Genomic DNA, 15,590 nt, shown 5'->3' on the forward strand with positions numbered 1-15,590 from the left:
CTTATTTTTAGCAAGGGTTCTCTGAGACCGGAGAACTATTTCAAGGTTTCCTCTGTGTTGAAAAGGTTGAGAAAGGCTGGTGTAGATAGTGGTTAGCACTTCTTCCACCCAGTACTGTGGTTCTAGGTTTGAATCCTGGCCAGGACACTGTTTGCATGGAGTTTACATGTTTTTCCTGTGCTTGCTTGGATTACCCCTGGGTACTCCAGTTTCCTCTAACACTCTAAAGACATGTTGGCAAGTTAGTTGGCTTCAGTGTAGATTGGAGATTGTAATCTCCTTTGGGACAGGGAATGATGTGAATGTACAGTATGTAAAGCACTGCTTAAGTTGGTGATACTATATACATGACTATAATAAATACCAAGAGGGAAAAATGTTTCTCAGCAGGGCACTCGTGATAAGCCTTTGTTGGAAGTTCTGCTAAAATTTGCATATGAATCCAAAGAGAACAAGCAAAAATTCCCACATTATAAATATACACCGACTTTATTGAAACAGTTAGATATTTTGCTAATAGGGAAGTAAGCTTGAGTTTTACACCCTTTTAATCAGTTTGAGAAACAAGAAATGATTGCATTGTATTGGCTGCTAAGGGTATGTTGTTATACTAAGCTAAGCGCAGGCCGTCCTGGTCTATATGTTTTTCTGCCATTGAAATTCATGTTTCTTCAGGTGCATGTTTGCAGGTTTAAAGGGATTGTCTACATTTCCCTTTTTTGTTTGTTTTTTTGTTTGTCTATTTCTTGTTGTCTTTAGGGGTCCTCTCTCTAGAGTACCATCTGGCAGCAGTATACTGTTCTTATCAGTGTTGATTAATGTACCTCACATATACATCATAGCTAAGTGGTTATAGCTGTGTTCCTCAAACCATTCTTGAATTTACACTATATTGTCAAAAGTATTGGGGTGCCTGCCTTCACACACACATAAACTTTAATGGCATCCAAACCCGATAGCCACCTTTGGGATGAATTAGAGCAGAGACTGAGAACCAGGCCTTCTCGTCCAACATCAGTGCCTGACCTCACAAATACGCTTCTGGAAGAATCGTCAAACATTCCCATAGACACACTCCTAAACCTTGTGGACAGCCTTCCCAGAAGAGTTGAAGCTGTTATAACTGCAAAGGATGGGGCAACTCAATATTGAACCCTACGGAATAAGACTGGGATGTTCATGTGTATGTAACGGCAGATGTCCCAATACTTTTGACAATATAGTACATCTGACCAGGCCACCTTCTTCCATATTCCGTGGTCCAGGTGCCCCATGCAGGAATGTTTGGCTGTGGACTCGGGTCAGCATGGGCACCCTGACCGGTTTGCAGCTACTGAGCCCCATAAACAACAAACTGCGATGCACTGTGTTTTCTGACACTTTTCTATTGGAACCAGCATTAACTTTTTCAGAAATTTGAGCTACAGTAGCTCTTCTATTAGATCGGACTGCACAGGCTAGCCTTCGCTCCCCATATGCATCGATAAGCCTTGGCCACCCATGACCCTGTGCCGGTTTGCCAGTTTTCCTTCCTTGGACCACTTTTGGTTGGTCCTCACCACTGCAGACTGGAAACATCCCACAAGAGCTGAAGATTTATGGGGCGTACACACGGTCGGACTTTTCAGCTACAAAAGTCCGACAGCCTGTCCGACAGACTTTCGACGGACTTTCGACGGACTTGCGGCGGACTTTCTAACGAACAGACTTGCCTACACACGATCACACAAAAGTCCGTCGAATTCTTACGTGATGACGTACACCGGACTAAAATAAGGAAGTTGATAGCCAGTAGCCAATAGCTGCCCTAGCTTGGGTTTTTGTCCGTCAGACTAGCATACAGATGAGCGGATTTTTCGACCGGACTCGAGTCCGTCGGAAAGATTTGAAGCATGTTTCAAATCTAAAGTCCGTCGGATTTGAGGCTGAAAAAGTTCGTTGAAAGTCCGGAGAAGCCCACACACGATCGGATTACCAGCCAGCTTTAGTCCGTCAGCGTCCGTTGGACTTTTGTAGACGAAAAGTCCGACCGTGTGTACGCGGCATTAGAGTTGCTATGACCCCCATCATCTAGCAATTACAATTTGGCCCTTTTCAGAGTTGCTCAAATCCTTATGCTTGCCCATTTTTTTCTGCTTTCAACACATCAACTCCAGGGACAACATGGTCAATTGCTGCCTAATATATCCCACCCACTGGCAGTAGTCATAATATTATGGCTGAATAGTGTACAGCCCAATAATATATTTCCCTTCCCAATATAGCATACACCTTACTCAGTGTTTTCTATTCAATTAGGTGAACTGACATTTGATAGTTGTAGCAAAGTTGCATCTTTCAGCATAAATATGGTAAAAGGTGTTCAATGGTGCTTGTTAGATGGAAGAGTTAAAGCTCAACTTTGGGAAACTTAAAAATGATCCCTTGCAGTGGGGCTGGCGCCTGCACTACAAGGGTTAATTGCTCGTTTAGGTCTAAGGGACTTGTTAAAAAAGATCTAAACTACTGCATCCTCCGTGCTGCTAGACTGGTCCCTGAACTATCTTCTCTCCCTTGCTCCAGCAATTTAAGGTACTGACATTATCAAGACCAGTGGTCTCTAAACTGCGGCCTGGGGGCTGAATGCAGTCCTATGCTTTCCTTTATCCAGCCCTTGGGGCACTATTGACACCAACATCTGGACATACAGTACAGTGCCTTGAAAAATTATTCATACCCCTTGAAATGTTCCACATTTTGTCATGTTATACAACTAAAAATGTAAATTTATTTTATTGGGATTTTATGTGATAGACCAACACAAAGTGGCACATCATTGTAAAGTGGAAGGAAAATGATAAATGGTTTTCCATATTTTTTACAAATATCTGAAAAGTGTGGCGTGCAATTGTATTCAGCCCCCCTGAGTCAATACTTTGTAGAACCACCATTCGCTCCAATTACAGCTGCAAGTCTTTTTGGGGATGTTTCTACCAGCTTTGCACATCTAGAGAGTGACATTTTTTCCCATTCTTCTTTGCAAGATAGCTCAAGCTCTGTCAAATTGGATGGAGAGCGTCTGTGAACAGAAATTTTCAAGTCTTGCCACAGATTCTTAACTGGATTTAGGTCTGGACTTTGACTGGGCCATTCTAACACATGAATATGCTTCAATCCAAACCATTCCATTGTAGCTCTGGCTGTATGTTTAGGGTCATTGTCCTGCTGGAAGGTGAACCTCTGCCCCAGTCTCAAGCCTTTTGCAGACACTAACAGGTTTTCTTCTAAGATTGCCCTGTATTTGGCTCCATCCATCTTCCCATCCCAACTCTGACCAGTTTCCCTGTCCCTGCTGAAGAAAAGCATCCCCACAACATGATGCTGCCACCACCATGTTTCACGGTGGGAATGGTGTGTTCAGGGTGATGTGCAGTGTTAGTTTTCTGCCACACATAGCATTTTGTTTTTAGGCTAAAAAAGTTACATTTTGGTCTCATCTGACTAGAGCACCTTCTTCCACATGTTTGCTGCGTCCCCCACGTGGCTTCTCGCAAACTGCAAAGGGGACTTCTTATGGCTTTCTTTCAATAAAGGCTTTCTTCTTGCCACTCTTCCATAAGGGCCAGATTTGTGGAGTGCACAACTAATAGTTGTCCTGTGGACAGATTCTCCCACCTGAGCTGTGGATCTCTGCAGCTCCTCTACAGTTACCATGGGCCTGTTGGCTGCTTCTCTGATTAAGGTTCTCCGGCCTGTCAGTTTAGGTTGACAGCCATGTCTTGGTAGGTTTGCAGTTGTGCCATACTCTTTCCATTTTCAGATGATGGATTGAACAGTGCTCTGTGAGATCTCCAAAGCTTGGGATATTTTTTTATAGCCTAACCCTGCTTTAAACTTCTCCATAACTTTATCCCTGACCTGTCTGGTGTGTTCCTTGGCCTTCACAATATTGTTTCTTCACTAAGGTTCTCTAACAAACCTCTGAGAGCTTCACAGAACAGATGTATTTACACTGAGATTAAATTACACACAGGTGGACTCTATTTACTAATTAGGTGACTTCTGAAGGCAATTGATTCCACTAGATCTTAGTTAGGGGTATCAGAGTAAAGGGGGCTGAATACAAATGCACGCCACACTTTTCACATATTTATTTATAAAAAATGTGAAAAACCATTTATCATTTTCCTTCCACTTCACAATTATGTGCCACTTTGTGTTGGTCTATCACATAAAATCCCAATAAAATACATTGACATACAATACAATAAATACTTTTTCAAGGCACTGTAATTCCTGCTACTGACCTCAACAATGGAGCACTATTTCTCCCACTGACAACAGGGACGGGGCACTATTCCTCCCTCAAATACCAAAGATGGGGCACTGTTTACTCCCACTGATTCCAGGACAAGTCCCATGTCCCCCTAAAGTCTGAAGGACAGTAAACTCTCCCTTTGTTTAGAAAGCTTGAAGACCCCTCATCAAGACCAATGCAGGGTCCATAGCCCTGCATAGGATGTGATGATGCTGAGGGACAGTCCACCACCAACGCATTGAGAAGTGCCATCTGCTGGGGCAGCAGAGGGTCAGGTAAGTTAAAGTGCTTTTCCTCTTCCATAAACTAAATTAATACAGCCCCACCACAAGGAACAATTGCCATATTTCCTGGAGTTGGGCTTTAATATGTTGCACTAACATGTGAGACGTAATATACTTCTACCAGTTTGTATAGCCAAGGAAGCCCCACAGATCTCTATGCTCAATGGAAAAGGGTTCTCTGATTGGAGGGGAGCATGTCATGTGACTTTCACAGGTTGCTGTTTTAGATAAGCCCCTCTGTGTGGCGTATCCTTTGTTTCAGCAGTCATTTAGCAATGATGCTAAACGCCTGTTTTAAAAAAACGAATACAGGAGAACCTACCGCCCTGTATGTGTGACACAATTATGAATATAGAGTACATCACAATTATTTTTTATTCAGTTGCTTTTTCTTATACAGCACATGCATTTTTGTTGGATGGATGCTTGCCAGCTCTAAGCCCCCACACTTGTCCTTGCCGGATGTGCCTGTCATTCAAGAAGTTGATGTCTTTAGAGCAGAATAATGCACTTAACATACTTGTACTTCAACGTTTAGAATCATGCCAGTGGTTTGATGCAATGCAGGCAGTGACTATAGACTGGCAAAGTTCTTGTTCTGGACTGGAGGTTTCCAGCTCACTATACTACCAGATTGGATCATTTTGTACCGTTGTATTTTTTACATCAATCCATCATAAAGTCCAATAATTTGGTGCTACCCTGAGTTTGTCACAAAAAGAATTAAAATCATTGAACATCAGTAGTAGATCTATTAATATTTCTTGCTTGGATATAAAGGGATGTAATATACTCATACAACCTGATTTTTTTATAGAACTTTCTAGAGCTTGGTCCCAAAAAGTGACTTATGGGACACTTCTAAAAGCACAAAATTATGTTTTTTTATTTCCCTTGTATGTGATTGGGTATCCTTTGCAAAATAAAACTTCACCTCATTTACTGTGCTCTGGGGCAAATGCCCTTGCAAAATGATCAGCCTATTTGCCTTTTATAAATCAACCATACTATGTCCTATAGTCAGACAGTAGTACCAGTAAAAGTCTGCATTGAAGTGACACCTTGTTTTTTTATCATGTATTCAATTTAAGAGCCATGTGACCCTGTGGCATAACGCGTATGGGAGGGGCTCTGATGTCACGATACTAGTACAGAGGAGATCGAGGAATTACGGTAAACTAGGATACAGGAGGATTATACAGCAATCGGTGGTGTATCCAATTGATGAGAGTCTATGTGTTTACAGTTACGTGCACTGGAAGCATATTTTAAATGCAAGTGTGTTACTTGGAGTTTCTATAATAAAGTGCACGTTTTATAAGGATAAAACGCTATTGCTGTTTTTTACATTTGTATGTGAATGGCATTCTGGAGGAGAAGGAAGCATTCCTAATACAGAGATCTTGAAGGTGAATCACTGGTTCCCTTAGAAAGGACAAAAGCCCTTTTGGATCATATTTGGATATATGATCCAAAATCCCAGGTGAGAGCACAACCGGTGGGAGTTGCATGAAGCATGTTTGGCATAGTGAAGTGGATGTTATTTAGAAGCGCACCAAAGAACAAAGTGGAATATTAAAAAAATTACGTTTTTTTAATATATTTTTTGGACTGATTTTTTGTTTGGAAAGCACATATGGGCAATATATGATTTGTGCAATTTGGAGGATTTATATGTCATCGCATTTTTTGAAGTGAAAGACGTTTTTGATTAGTGTTTTATATCATCACAATGCAATATTTTAAAATCTCTGTGTAGATATATTTGAAGTGGAGCATGGCACCATTGATATATTTAAATGTATGGATATAAACATACATATTTTCTGGAAAAAGCAGACTTGAAGGAGTGGAAAGATGGCCCTAGTTCCACAAAGTTTTCCTTATTTACACCAAGTGGTGTTAGGATAATATTAAAGTGGTTGTAAACCCATAAAAAAAAAAAAAACTGCAAGACAAAGGCATATTTCGGTCGGGAAAAGTTCCTATTCGAAAATGCGATCGTCTGTACAAATTCCGCCGCGCAAAATTCCTACGCATGCTTGGAAACAATTCGACGCATGCTCGGAAGCAGTGAACTTCATTTTCTAGGCTCGTCGTAATGTTGTATGTCACCGCATTCTTGACAGTCGAAAGTTCCGAAATTTTGTGTGACCGTGTGTACGCAAGGCAAGCTTAAGCGGAAACCATCCAAGTTTTTTTCCGACGGAAAATCCGCTCATATGTACGGGGCATAAGTATTTGATTGGAAATTTTCCATTTTTAACACCCAGATTTACCACCTTTCCAGTCTAGATTATGTTTAGAGGAAACCTTAAAGTGATACTAAACACACACTGTTTAAATAATATTATCCCTTCTATTTCTGTATATGAATGATGGCACTTTAATTATTTTAATTAAAAAAAATCTAAGTTTTAAATTGGCTTACAAATATATATATTTTAAATCAAATCTTTATTTTTTTTGTGAAATAACATGGTGTGGGCGGATTTCTGCTAGTTACAGCCTGTGTCACGCCCCTCCAGCCTGTGACTTAGGCCAGCCATACATGATACAAATTTCTTTCCTGCAACAAAGAAATGTGCACAATTTCTCCATCAACATAGACAGGGCTGGCAGGGGAATCCCTCTTGCTAAGCCGTTGTCTGCTTCTGGCGGGGGGTGGGTAGGGGAAGCCTCCCCCCCCAGGGAGAAGACAGTGATTATTGCTAGTGGTTGTAGCAGCTGCTAGCAATAATCGCAAAAGAATCCTATATGCTGGTTGTACCCAAGTTGATCGATTGGCTGAACTTGGTACATTCAGCCTTCCCATTTACGGTTCGAATCGAACCATGTATGGTCGGCCTTAGAATAAGTGGAATGTGAAGCCTCCATGAATCTACATGTAATATCCAGCCCCCCATTGTGTTTAGCTGGTTAGTAGGCATGGAGGAGGAGGGAGGGAGGGGGGTGTCATTTACCACTGTGTATACGCCCACATGTGTGACTCAATAGTCACATGGGCTGCTCAAATGTGATAGGAAGTAAATGCATAGAGTAGAAATACACTGAAAACTGAGCATGTGCAGAGTTGCCACTACAGCTGCAAAGTCCCTAGCTGAATTGGGGACATGGGCAGAAAGGGAGATAGAGAGCAGCAGGATCAACCAGATATTTTGCAGAATACAGAAAACGAATCTCATAGTGACTAAATGAGTATGAACAGCATGTAATACACCACATGACACTCTATAGGAGACCATAAAGCAGGAGTCGGTCAGACCAGAGGAAATATGCACCAGATAACTGGTGTTTCGAATTTGTTTTTTGCCATGGGCACAGTAAGGGTCACCAACAGACCTAACGTCAAGTTTATACTTTAGGTCGACTTTAATGACAAAGTACTAAAAAAGCTCTTTATGGGGCGTACACACGGTCGGACTTTTACAAAAGTCAGACGGACGCCGACGGACCAAATCCGGCAGACAATCCGATCGTGTGTGGGCTTCCCCGGACTTTCAGCTGACTTTTCCAGTCGCAAATCTGACGGACTTTAGATTTGGAACATGCTTCAAATCTTTACGTCGTAACTCCGCCGGACCCAGAAATCCGCTCGTCTGTATGCTAGTCCGACGGACAAAAACCCACGCTAGGGCAGCTATTGGCTACTGGCTATCAACTTCCTTATTTTAGTCCGGTGTACGTCATCACGTACGAATCCGTTGGACTTTTGTGTAGGCAAGTCCGTTCATTAGAAAGTCCGCCGCAAGTCCGTCGAAAGTTTGTCGGACGGGCTGTCGGACTTTTGTAGCCGAAAAGTCCGACCGTGTGTACGCCCCATTAGCCTTGTAGATGTGTGCCCCAGTTAATAATCTGTTTCTTACTTGGTAAAGCCTGACACTTATTTAGGTGCTGTGATCGTCAAAGGGTCACAGTCTGTTTAACACAGCAATAAAAAAAGCTAAAGAATAAGGTGCAAAGAAGAGGAAGTTTGTCGTCATATGCAGCCTTTACAGGAAATGAGCTACTTATATGATTTAGAGGAACTTGCATCGGGGCTTAAACAGAATCACTGTCAGGACGCAGGTTAGTGTTTTTCTGTAACATTTCAGTTAAGATTGTTTGAAAAAATGCTATAAATCTGGAGGTTGCTCATAGAAAAGATTCCCAACAGACTATCTAGTGAACTGTGTGCTAAACTGCAGCGTCATAGTCTGGACATTGTCATAGAGAGGTGCTATTTCTGTATAAAGGGGGGATTTATGTGATGTTGAAAATTGGGCTCCCACATTTATATAATGTTTTAATCGTGCTTGTATAATTAAATGAAACAGTAATGTTTTATAATAATTGGTGTATAACGCATGCTGCACATTCTGAGGCCATGCTCTGTGGTTTCCGTTCTTGCATTCATTTATATGGTGTTGTTGCAAAGATAATTTACTGAGAAAAGGCAAATGTCACCCTCTCACGAACCTTAGCTGTCTTGGTGCAGAAAAAGGCAAAACAAAATCTCATAGGCAACTGTGGTATATTGTGTCTATGGAAAAAAAATAATTCTTCCCAATTCCACAAGGCATTTGGATCAGTTCTCTGGTTTAAAACAATGCCATACTACCCTTTGTAAATATAAATGTGGCACCATTGCTTGTAAATACATTATCTAAATCTTGTTTAAAGCTGCGTTATTGATTGATTGCCATCTCATGTTATAGGACACTTGTTTTGCCAGGAGCAACAGCCAAGAACAAGCAGGGCAGATGCTAGAGTGGTATAAGTCAGGCCTCTGCCACATGGGCCTAGCTACTGACTTTTGATCCGTAGAGGATTGAATCAGCAGTGGCTGCCGCACAGTTAGCAGGTTACTGGCTGGGGATATACCTAGGGTTGCCAACTTGCCACCTCATCCCTTTAAAACCAAACACATATTAATTACACAGTTTCTATGGCTAACTAAGGTGGTAATTAAACTCACTTGGTGCCTTATCTGCATTAAATTAGCCTCAAAACCTGTGTAATTCATATGTGTTCGGGTTTAAAAGGATGAGGTGGCAACTCTAGATATACCGCCCTCTGCACAGCTGTTTGAAGAAGGTGGGAAATCCCCCCTCAATCCTTCTTCACTATGTCGCAACCATGTCTAATAAAAACAGTTGCAGCACAGCCCCATACACCTTTGTGGGGCATGGTGGCCTGCTGAAAGTGACATGTCCTATTTTTTGTGATGCCCTGAAGCACAGCGTTGTGGCTCCTGGCAATGTATATGGTGCTGTCTGGCGGCCATTGCCTGCTTTTGACTGGCGGCTAAGGTGATTTAAATACGTGAGCGATGCCTGAGCCGATTCGCAAGGCTGGCGGCCGCGATGTCCGCTGGCCACCTGCGATCGCTCCTCAGAGAGAACGGTGATCTGTCAATGTAAACAGACAGATCCCCATTCTGACAGAGGAGTAGAGAGAGATCTAGTGTTCCTAGTGATCAGGAACAGCGATCTCTCTCCTCCTCTAGTCAGAGATTTTGAATGTTTAGGCCACTATAAACCACAAAGATGTAATCCAAGCCCTATCTGGCAGGCTGAACACAACCTGTGTTAAAGTATGATTAAGGCAAAACCTTTTTTTTTTTTTTTTTTTTTTAGCTTTGGATAGAGTGGAGAGGGAATACAACACCTGTCAGTTTGTATTGCTGTCTGTGTCCCCATTGGGGAGATTCGCCCTCTCTATATGTCCTCTTTACCATTATCATTGAAAGTGAAAGTAAATCCAAGATTTTGGGTTGTCCCCAGAAAAGTGTATAGAGAAGAAATCTTCCAATGGGAACACTAGTTCCGGTGACCTGGGGGTCCTCAAGGAATGCCCTTAATTTGATGGGATTTCCTCTCACTTCTTGTTTGGCTATGGAACAGGAAGTAAAGTGTAGCACCCTCTACCAGAAGGTAGGTGCTAGTAAGGGTTGTTTTACTAGGTTTATTCAGCACAGGCAAATTTAGGCAGGCTTAGGCTGCATGCTAGGATTGTCTGTTTTGATTCTGGGGCTGGGAGTGTTTAGAGTAGCAGTGGGTGTGACCACCTGGGCTCCACTCTGAGGCGCCTACCCTGTTTCCAGGGAGAACGTTCTGGAAAAGGAGGTTGGGCCTAGAGCTGGAGTGGCAGGCAGCACATGTGGGAGCTCTGACCAATCCCTAACTGGCATTGGCAGGGGGCGGGTCTCCCATATATGCTGAGGTGACATACTGCTGGGCAGGAGAGTCGACTGGGTGAAGTGAGGATTGGAGTGCTAGACAGCTGCAGGACCGCACACCTATCTAGGGGGGGTGTGGGATCGCAGGAGAAGGCCTGGGGAGATCTGTAAGGGAACATTGCCTTCACACGGTCGTTGGCAATGTCTCTGTCACCACGCAGTCGTTGGCAGGGAGCTCCTGGAGCAGAGGGGGCAGGAGAAGCTGTTGGAATGCATGGCCAAGGCAATTTCCTCATCAAGGACTCAGGGCTGGAAGGTTGGAAGATCGGTGAGTGTTACCGCAGTGGATGGCTGGAGGTGCCAGGGAGTCTGGAAAGGGAACTCTGTTCCCTTTCCAGTACACGGTCACTAATGGAGTCTGCATCAATACACACGGTGCATGATGGAGAATCCTGGATCAGGGGAGAGACTGTGGGGATGTATGCGTCACATCCGCTTGGCCTGGGAACACATGATTTGCAAGTTGGACTGGCTGGGAGCCGTGGTCCATTTCCTAGAACATAGACTTTAACCTACTAGGCCCCTGGGGAAAGGTTCTGCAGGCCTCAGGCCTAGTAGCAGCGAGTCACCAGAGCCAGTAGAGGGGCTTATTCAGAGTGAGTTCTTCATACCCATTTGAAGAGGATGTGTTATACCCTAATGTAACTACAAGTTGTTCAGGAGGAAACCAAGTGTGCAAGGAGAAGCACGTTTGGGCAGGTGGTGAAGAGAACTAAGACCATTACTTTTACATGGTTAAAAGTGATGTTTCTGTCTCTCACACGGTGATGGATGGAGAACTCTTAGTTAACAGTAGTCTGCATGGAGATGCAGGGAGCAATAGTCTGCATAGGAGAGCAGAGGGAGTAACAGTCTGCAGGGAGATGCAGGAGAAGATTTCTACTTAGTCAAGTGTGCACATTCTATCTCAGGCTCTAAATGGATCAAAGTATATTGAAACTTGTAAATATGGTGGCAATGACTAATTCTATGGGCATCCCATATCCCAATCCCTATCCAAGTTGTACCCCCCCAATAAAACAACAAAAACAAAGCTCGCAAATGACTGTTCATTGTCTCTGGAAAGGATGCATGAAGTCTGGCAGTAGGGTGATTTGGCGGATTATTTGTCAGTAGTGCTGTCACCATGGCTACAGAAGGAAATTGACAGTGCTGTATGGATACCTTAAATAAATAATATATAATAGAGGAGCATCTTAATGAGACACAATGTATAGGGACAATTGTAGACACTCACTCAGATTGAACTGGATGGACTGGTGTCTTTATTCAACCTTACTATGTAACTATGTGTGAAGTGAGGTACAGCGGCATGGTGGGGTCTGCAGGCCGGACCGGGGATGTGAATCATCTCAATGTTGGGAGGAAGAGGTAGGTATAAGAAGAGAGGAAGGGTTCTCAGTGTAATGGGGGTCATTGTGGGTCTGGGTGGTATTATGTGTACAGTGTGTGTCTAGGAGGTGAAAGTGTCTGAAACATAAACTGTCTGTGTTGCCCATAGGAACCAATTATCTTCTGTCTTCTGTTTGCTGCTGAGTGACAGGTGGATGTGATGACGTCCCTGTCTGTGCGAGGTCGAGGACTGTAACAAAGTCCCGCCTCCTAGATAGACGGAACACTAGATAGAGGGACTCAATATTGACGGGAATGGTACCACTGGATTGGCATAGGGCCAATGTGGTGCCTATATGTAAAAAGGGAACAAAGTCTTTACCAACTAACTATAGATCTGTTAGTTTAACTTCTATAGCCGGGAAGATACTGGAGAGTTTAATAAAAGACCACATAGATGAGTTCTTGCTGGAAAAAAATATTTTAAGCAACAGACAGCATGGATTCACGAAAGACAGAAGTTGTCAAACAAACCTGATTTCTTTTTATCAGGAGGTAAGTAAAACCTTGGACAGAGGGGTGGTTGTGGACGTGGTATACTTGGATTTTGCTAAAGAGTTTGGCACAGTTCCCCATACACGGCTCATGTGTAAGGTACAGTAAAGTCTACAGGCTTTGAAATATCAGTTTGTAAATGGATAGAAAACTGGATAAAAGACAGAATTCAGAGAGTAAGTGGTTAATGATTCTTACTCTGAATGGTCTAAGGTTATCAGTGGTGTACCCCAAGGTTCAGTGCTGGGACCCTTATATTGTAATATATTTATAAATTACATAGGGTCTGGGATTTAAAGTACCATTTCAACCTTTGCAGATGACACCAAACTATGCAGTGGAATAACATCCTTACAGGATGTCTCCAATTTACAAGCTGACCTCAGTGCACTGTCTAATTGGGCGACTATGTGGCGGATGAGGTTTAATGTAGATAAATGTAAGTTATGCACTTGGCAGCTAAGAATATGCATGCATTATACATACTAGGGGGAGTACAACTGGGGATCAGTAGTAGAGAAGGATCTGGGGGTTTTGGTAGATCATAAGCTGAATAATAGAATGCAATGCCAAGCCGCTGTTTCCAAAGCGAGCAAAGTCCTTTCTTGTATTAAGAGAGGTATGGACTCCAGAAAGAGAGATATAATTTTTCCCCTGAACAAATCATTAGTAAGACCTCATCTGGAATATGCAGTTCAGTTTTGGGCACCAGTTCTCAAAAAGGATATTGGGGAACTGGAGAAAGTGCAGAGAAGGGCAACGAAACTGATAAGAGGCATGGAGGAGCTCAGCTATGTGGAAAGGTTAGAGGAACTGAATTTATTCACTCTTGAGAAGAGGAGATTAAGGGGGGATATGATCACCATGTACAAATATATAAGGGGTCCGTATAGTGAACTTGGTGTTGAGTTATTCACTTTATGGTCAACACAGAGGACAAGGGGGCACTCTTTACGTCTAGAGGAAAAAGAGATTTCATCTCCAAATACGAAAAGGTTTCTTCACAGTGAGAGCTGTGAAAATGTGGAATACACTCCCTCTAGAAGTGGTTCTGGCCAGGTCAGAAGATTGCTTTAGGAAAGGCCTGGATTCTTTCCTAAATGCACACAATATAGTTAAAGTTGATCCAGGGAAAATCCGATTGCCTCTTGGAGGGGTCAGGAAGGAATTTGCTGTAGCAAATTGGATCATGCTGGGTTTTTTCACCTTCCTCTGGATGAACTGTGGATATAGGATTGGGTATATGGGATTGTTTGATATTATTTTTTATTTGTTTATTTATTTTTATGGTTGAACTAGATGGACTTGTGTCTGTTTTCAACCTGACTATGTAACTATGTAACTGATCCAATGATACATTGAATCAGTGTGACATGTATCATAGGAGGCTGCATTTCCTGGGAACTGGTAAGCTGTATTCCAAGGGCACTGGTAAGGCTGTATTCCATGGGCAATGGTAAGACTGTATTCCATGGGCACCGGTAAGGCTGTTTTTTGATGGGCACTGGTGAGGCTGTGTTCCATGGGCACTGGTGAGGCTGTATTCCATGGGCACTGGTAAGGCTGTATTCCATGGGCACTGGTAAGGCTGTATTCCATGGGCACTGGTAAGGCTGTATTTAATTGGAACTGATCAGGCTGTATTTAAGTGGGGGGGGGGGGGGGGGGGGTCAGTGCAGCCGCTGCAAAGCTTCACCTCCCTGAAATGAGTTTGCCACCTCCCTCAAATTAGTTTTTGCAGGTTGGAATGTCTGCAAATGACTTCAATGACTTGTAATTCAAGAGCCTGCCTGATTGGATATAGATTGATTAGGTGATTTATGTAGGTCCTTATATTACATAATTTTGGTAAAGCTAAAGTTGATTGTACAAAGATTTTACGGTCAGATTGAACCGTGTATGGTGACCTTTAGAATGAGTTCCCCATACTTATCGGTGAAACAGTTTTGAAGTGAGTGAAAAGTTCCAGCAGCAACGCAGACTGAAACCAAATACAGTTTTTTATAGTGGTGTAGGGGAAGGCCAGAATGTGGGTTTTCTGTGTTTACGTGTCCCTGAATGCATAGAGCCCTAAACACAGGTATCACTCAGTACACCATCCAGCCACAGTGTATATCATCCTGTCATAGGCTTTGACAGGCTGCAGGCAGCAGGGCTAGATGCTGCACTTGTGCATTCCAGGCCTGTGAAAAAGCTGGGACTTGCCACACACAACCTCAATGCCCAGTATACATGAGACCTTCCCTTATTTCACCAATATTAGAATTACACTTGCCTAATTATGGGGTAAATGTATTAATGTCCAGAGTTTCATAGCACTATGTGCTGCTACTCTTCTGTACAGATGCTGAGTGGACCTCATTTGATGTATCTCCAGTCATTTTATTACATCTTGGATGTGTATTTTGTAATAGTAAACTCCATTTATTGCTTTTACCGGAATGCTGGGCGTAGGAAGAGTACGGGTCCAATGTTATTTTATTTTCCAGGATAGGAAAGTGGAGATGATATTAAAGTGGCTGCATAGTAAATCATCTACTTAAAGTGTAAGTTCACCTTCTCACACCAAAATAGAAAAAATGAATTGCATATGCTGAAACATTTTACTAGGTGTTTAGTTCTTACCATTATACCTTCTTACCATTATACCTTACCAGTATACCATTTTACCATAACACCTTTTACTAGGTGTTTATTCGTTCATTGTTTGTTAAGTGACTAAGTCACTCTTTAGTTCAGTTATTATTTAGGTGGGCTTCATGTAAAAAATACAAAAAGTGTGTTCATTGGTCCTCTCCTGATGTTTTTATGAGCTGCACTGCACTAGACCAGGGGTCTCCAAACTGCAGTCCACGGGCCAGATCCAGCCTGCTGCAAGATTTTATCTGGTCGCAGCTAGGTT

The 15,590-nt window shown here is 42.7% G+C and overlaps 1 protein-coding gene across 3 annotated transcripts in view; it reads left to right on the forward strand.

The window, feature by feature from the left end:
* The window catches only part of WIPF1 (WAS/WASL interacting protein family member 1), a 110,263-nt gene that overhangs the window by 32,915 nt on the left and 61,758 nt on the right, over positions 1-15,590 (forward strand). Inside the window, exon 1 of one of the 3 annotated variants that reach the window (XM_073633863.1) lies at positions 8,133-8,649. The exons of the other annotated variants lie outside the window; for them this stretch is intronic. The gene's annotated coding sequence lies outside the window, so the exon portion shown is untranslated. Of the gene's footprint in view, positions 1-8,132; positions 8,650-15,590 lie in introns of those variants that run through there. 3 annotated transcript variants of the gene reach the window in all.

The sequence above is a fragment of the Aquarana catesbeiana genome, linkage group LG06, assembly GCF_042186555.1.
Source record: "Aquarana catesbeiana isolate 2022-GZ linkage group LG06, ASM4218655v1, whole genome shotgun sequence".
Lineage (NCBI taxonomy): Eukaryota > Metazoa > Chordata > Amphibia > Anura > Ranidae > Aquarana > Aquarana catesbeiana.